This window comes from Tachysurus vachellii, chromosome 4 (genome assembly GCF_030014155.1).
Source record: "Tachysurus vachellii isolate PV-2020 chromosome 4, HZAU_Pvac_v1, whole genome shotgun sequence".
Lineage (NCBI taxonomy): Eukaryota > Metazoa > Chordata > Actinopteri > Siluriformes > Bagridae > Tachysurus > Tachysurus vachellii.
Window position 1 is genome coordinate 18948395 of NC_083463.1, and position 6000 is coordinate 18954394.

Genomic DNA, 6000 nt, shown 5'->3' on the forward strand with positions numbered 1-6000 from the left:
AGCCAGTCTATCTATCTGCATGTTTTTGGACAGAAAGAGGAAATGAGAGAACCCAGAAGAAACCCATGTAAATATAAGGAGAACATGAATATGCACACTATTTACAAGCTATGAAATAAAATAATTAAAAAAATATATAATAATAAAAACTGGCTCACTGGGCTTGGCTCACTGTACATCTATTTTTAAGTAATGTTCGTGTTCCTGCTCTGTATAGATGCAACCTTTACTTGTTCTCTTCTTGTTTACTTTCAGTAAAGTTTGAGGACAGCAGAACTGTAACGCATGTGATTCAAGGTATATAGGGAAACCTATTAGTAACTCAGATGGCAGGAAAGGACTTTTCTGGTGTATTATTATTTCACCCAACAAACAGGAGACCGTTTTTTTGTACATAAAATAGGTCACAATTTTTGCTACTAGTCTACTGGTCTTGTTTCTATGCTTAACTTTTACTGGATCTGCATAAAGGCAATTAGGCAAAACCTTTCAAAACAAAACACGCAAGGATGAATCTACTGAATCTCTCATACACACACACACACACACACCCTCACTCCAAGGTGACCTCAGAGAATGACTTCGCAGCTTACTTTTCTTTTTATTGACTGCATGTTTATTTAATGAATTTGTCCGTGGTTTGCATGTTTGCTTAGTGGAGGTCATACAGCTTCAGTCCAAGTTGATAGACCACTCTGGGGAATTCTAGATTCACAATAGGAAGAAATGACTCATTTATACCCACGACTCACAGATTTCTTGGATGCTGACGCACAATATGACATCATTAGGCATTGTTCAAAATCATCCAGCTTACGTTATTAACTCTTAACCAGAGGCCCAAAAATGGAATTTGTGTTTTTTTTGTGCTGTACATGTTCAGCATCGAATTTCTTTGTCATGTTGCACTCACAGTGGTGGTTAAATGGCTCATATGAAAGTAGACACTCAGGGCTTCAAGAATTTGCAGATGTAAAGGCGATATAATCATAAAGTTATTTTTTTAACACAATGTTTTAAATCTACAAAGTGTCCTGACTGATTTTATATTAGATTTGCGGTGATAAAATAATTAGTTTGTTTATACATGTCTGATGTGTTTATTTCCTCTCTGCTGGACTAGAATATTGTACTCCAACACACTGGTGGTAAAGTAATACACAGTAGGCTATAATATGGATTTTCTTTTCTTCTTTTCTTTTTCAAATTGCGTAAGATTTGAGCAGATGGATGGAAAAAGGATTTCTACTGTTTTTAATATTATGGTTCAAGCAGCAGATGAACTGTCCACAGAATTCAATAGGAGATGGGAAAGAGCAGCATGAGGCACTGGAGAGGCCTCCAGCAGGGTAAGACTTTGGCATGGCAGATTTCCAAAGCCTAACACGGGCACATGGAGTCTGTCACAGGTCCAATAATCTGCGTCTCTCTGCAGTCTCACACACCACACACACACCACACACACACACACACACACACACACGCACGCACACACACACTTCACAGCATGCTACTGACACAGGCCTTTTTCCTCTGTGTCCTGCTCTCAGAATCATCTCAGCCCTGTTTCAGCTCATCGACAAAATCTGTACTTGTATTAAAATTGACCGTTTTATTTCATTTGCTGTGAGAAACCAGAAATCATTTCCAAACACTTTGCAAATCCTAGAAAATAATGCATTTAGAAAATGTCTTGAAAGGTGCATGAGACAGCAGGGATAATGAAATCCAGTAGATCACAGATGTCTTCTCTAACCTTTCTCTTGCCAGGATGAAAACCTAAGGTCAGCTCTTAGAGGCTGGGAGTAGAGATCCAGGGAAGGGGGCTGGAAGTCCCGAGAGACAAGATGCCGTGTACACATACGTGTTTAAACAAATGTTAAGAAGTCACACTATAATAAATGATGACTCATTAGGTAAAGCAATAGTCGTCAGTCATCTTTTAGGACCTGTCCATGAACCTAGACTGCAAAAAATAAAATCTTAGCAGGAGAAAATATCTTGAATATAGTCAGACTTATCTAGTATCTCCTGTTATATGATTTTAAATATATTACCATAATAATATTCTTAGACCTATTTCTAGACATTTGTATTTGGCTTGTAATGTAATATAAAAAACAAGATAGATTTTACAACATTCAGGAGATTTCAATTTGGTAAGATACCATTTTTTAAGTGCGTTTAGTAACAGCTTGTGTTAAATATGGACTACTAGTGTATTGTTTGAATCAGAAGGGACTGTTGTGAAGTCGCACCTTAAAGCCGGGTTTAAATAACATGAGATGCGTTTAATCTGAACACAAATAGCAAAACTAAACTATTTAAATCCAAATGAACTATTATGGGGGGGCATGGTGGCTTAGTGGTTAGCACGTTCGCCTCACACCTCCAGGGTCGGGGTTCGATTCCCGCCTCCGCCTTGTGTGTGTGGAGTTTGCATGTTCTCCCCGTGCCTCGGGGGTTTCCTCCCCTGGTCCAAAGACATGCATGGTAGGTTGATTGGCATCTCTGGAAAATTGTCCGTAGTGTTTGATTGCGTGAGTGAATGAGAGTGTGTGTGTGTGTGCCCTGTGATGGGTTGGCACTCCGTCCAGGGTGTATCCTGCCTTGATGCCCGATGACGCCTGAGATAGGCACAGGCTCCCCGTGACCCGAGGTAGTTCGGATAAGCGATAGAAGATTAATGAATTAATGAACTATTATGATATTTCTGATAATATTAACAACTGATAAGAAAGACTTGGTTAAACTCCAGAGACAGAGAGCAAAATTATTTGCACCCTCGATAAAGATGAATAAAACGTTTATGAATCTGTGGTTGGTTAATCTCACACTGACAATATGAGGGAAAGCTAACCTTTACTTCAAGTACATTTATTCTAAGAAAAATCCTCATATAACAAGACTATATGTGTCACAGGTATCGGTATCCCTGCATTTAGTAATTTGTGTCCATTACATATGAACAATGAGTCTTTGCTTATAAGGCTTGATAAAATTAGGGAATACATAGAAGAAAATCTGAGATTATGCATCAATACGGATGCCTCAGGATTCTCCTCTTAAGGTAAGAAATATGAATCTATTATTTTACTGTTTTATTAATGGGAAATATGATAAATTGTGTATGTGTGTGTGTGTGCGCGCCTGCCATAAACTGCTAGTTTATGGAATAATATTTTTTCTATATAGAAATTGCTTACTAACAAACAAACAAACAATAAATAAATGAATAAGTAAGTGGGATATCGGATATTTTCCATTAGGAGAATTTGCTAGATTTACTGGACCTGGAGCACTGGTCTTGCTAAAAAGGAGGTTGGTGGGGAAAAAAGCTCCCCTAATTATCATGGGTTGTAAGAATCACCAGCATAAGTTTGTGCATAGAATAATAACACCTTCCAACAGTCACAGAATGATATATAATGCTATACTTTCAATAAATACCTGTCATATTGCCATCATCTCCTTTCTATAATTGAGCTCTCTGTCAGAGCTGCAATCACCTGTCTTTCAGGTGGTGATAAACACTTATGATCTCTTTTCCATACATTGCTAGTGCTTCCTGGGAAAGGTTTCTTTTGAGGTTTTCCATTTTTAGCTGTAGTTATCACTCGTCATGCGGTTTGTGTACAGCTCTACAAAATTGTGTTGTTTCTCAGTCAGGGTGAGTAACCAAAGGTTTGCTTTTGCCCGCTTCGCCAACTTCCCCTAACATTTCAGATCGCTTGTGGTCTGGCTGTGAATATATGCTGCTATCATGGTTGAGCACTTTTCCCTCACCACTTTCACCCTGAGATTGTTAGCTGGACTCTAATGAAGTGCAAACTGCAGCCAGTGTTGGGGCTCCTTCCAGTATCCCTTCATTCTACACGTTATATGCTGAGTTTTCCACATTCCCTGCCATCTACTGACTAGCCGGCCTGTGGCTAAGCGCAGTTAAAATGGTTGAATGGGTTTTCCATCTATACCACGTGCCGTTCACTGCTGAGCCTGCTATGTTAGATATATTTGTTAGCAAATAACTCTGGAGTCAGCTTCTCTCCATTCACACCTCAGTATTACAGCTGCCTCAGGTTTTCCATCTGTTTTTCCACATCTCCTGCTGACTGAGACATGTGGCTACATACTACTGGGTTTGAGTGGTGTTCTTCCACTATCTGGTCTTATTCTTGGTTTATTCAGCTAAGTCAGCTGCCAGGTTCTGAATCCTCTGGAAGCTGAAGACTATGTTTTTGCTGCCTCTGGGTTGACATGTTGACCAATCTCCTTCAATCTCCTCCACCCCATTCCTCATCTGACGAGTACAAGGATCCTAGTTCTACAGCCATGTTTCGATTTCTACAGGCTGAAATGGCCTAGCTTGATTACAGAAACCTGAAGCCATTGATTCGTGCATGATATCACATGATGCAAGAGACATTGTTAAAACAGAGCTCACTGGGAGGTATTCCTAGCCTCTGCCATCATATACCACTTCAGATGAGAGTGTACTCCTTATAGATGTTATCCAGGACTCATAAAACCATATATAACCAGTGTTACATTAATGTTGGTGAATGACAGCCTGAAATATGCTGTTCAAACCAGATACCAGCACCAAGCTTTGAATATTTCCATTCAATTCATTTCTATAGTGCGTTTAACAATTGTCTCAAAGCAGCTTTACAGAAGTATAGAAACAGAATAAAAATAAAAGTTTAAAATTATATTACTATTTATCCCTAACATCTATCCCTATAGGAAGCCTGTGGTGATGGCAGCAAGGAAAAATGATATGAGGAAGAAACCTTGACAGGAACCAGACTCAGAAGGGAACCTCATCCTCATTTGGGTGACACATGACAGTAAATAACGTAAATAATGTCCTTTTTTACAGTTTGTATTCGAGTGGGATTGTACAACCAAGCGTGCCTGAGGAACTAAATGGTCAGACTTAACACCAATTATTTTCGGCCAAAGTAATACTTAAAACATAATAATACTAGCGTACAATGCTAATAATAGATGCCTTTACCTGAAGTGATCAATGACAGTCTAGTGCGATAAAAATAAAATAGCTGATATGTCATCAAACATTTTGAATGCGCATTCAAAATTATCCATCACAACACATCGAAAGTCTTGGGACTAAATTAGTTATAAGAACCATTTATCACACAGAGTTGAATAGGAACCGCGGCGTATCTCAGAGGACCTGGAGCACAAGGCACAACTGCACAAAAAACACACATTACACCGACAAATGAGAGATGTCAGTCAGACTACAACACATGTCTTTGGACTTGAGGAGGAAACCAGAGGGACACAGAGGAAACCCCCAACGCATGAAGAACATTTAATCTCCACACACACAGGGCAGAAGCAGAAATCAAACCTCTAATCTTTGGAAGTCTGTGGCAAGTGTACTAACCACTAAGCCTGCTGTGCCTCCCCCTAGACAGTAAGTCAGTATTGTGTAATGCTAATGTTCTTTGCCTCTGGATTGCTAATTATGGATAAATATTAAAATGTAAATATTAAGCTTTATATTTAATATTCTGAATTTATACATTCCTAAAAAGCTACCTATTGTTAAAAGCGCTTAACTAGATCTGAAATTATTTATTTTTTACCACTAGCTAAAATTCAATCAAGAGATATGTTTTTATCATTTTGTCATACATTTGTGTACGTAATTTCAAATGCGTATTCCCATTTATATAAACAAACCGTATATTAGCAAAATCAAGGGATTAGGGATTTGGCTTTCTCCAAGCTTAGTTGTTTTCTCTTGCTAATTTAATGACTAAACTGAAGTCTGGCTAGAATTCTGAAACTGTGTGTGATCAAGTTCAAATCTTGTTAAACATATATTTTTATTATTGTAATTGACTATGAAAATGTTAACAAAATGAAGTAATGCACTATACTGATCATTTTCTAACGTACATGCGCACACACACACACACACACACACACACACACAACAGAAGGCATGTGGAACAGCACAGCAAA